Genomic DNA, 819 nt, shown 5'->3' with positions numbered 1-819 from the left:
CATGGGACAGAGCCCCCTCTTCCCCAGAAGCAGAGATTCACTTTAAAAGTCAGGAAAAAGGCAATCACAATGAGAAAAAGCAACTTAGAAAAACAAAGACCATAGATTCTTTTTTTTTTTTTTTTAAAGCAATCGGGGTTAAGTAACTTGCTCAAGGTTACACAGCCAGGTGTTTCTGGGTGGGTGCTAAGTGTCTGAGCCCGGATTCGATCCCCAGGTCATTCCAACACTGGAGTCGGTGCTCTTACTCACTGTGCTACCTGGCCGCCCCAAGACCATAGATTCTTACTATGGGGTCAGGTACAGTAGTGGCACTGTGCCTACATATGAAACCTCAAAAAGGAATATAAACTGGTCTCAAGCCCAAAAAGCATTCTTGGAAGAGCTCAAAAAAGATTTTAAAAGTCAAATTAGAGAGGTAGAAGAAAGATTGATCAATTCCTTTAAAAATACAATTGATAAAATAGAAAAAAAAAAATTCACTGTAGAAAACAACTCCTTAAAAAGTAAAATTGGCCATATGGATAAGGAGGTATAAAAGCTAACTGAAGAAAATAATTCATTAAAAATTAGAATTGGGCAAATAGAAGCTAATGACTCTATGAGGCATCAAGAATAAGTCAAACAGAAGGTGAAGCCAAGATGGCAGAGTAAAAGCAGGAACTTGCTTGAGCTGGAGCTCCAAACACCTCCAATACCTGTAAATAATGACTAAACAAATTTTAGTGCTACAGAATCCACAAAATGACAGAGAGAAACAAATTTCCTGCTGAAGGCAGCCTGGCAGGCACATAGAAAGGGTCTATCACACTGAACTGG

Source organism: Petaurus breviceps, unplaced genomic scaffold (assembly GCF_028583685.1).
Source record: "Petaurus breviceps papuanus isolate PSGF00001 unplaced genomic scaffold, PetGlider_PUasm1.0 81, whole genome shotgun sequence".
Classification (NCBI taxonomy): Eukaryota; Metazoa; Chordata; class Mammalia; order Diprotodontia; family Petauridae; genus Petaurus; species Petaurus breviceps.
This window is presented reverse-complemented; position numbering follows the sequence as displayed.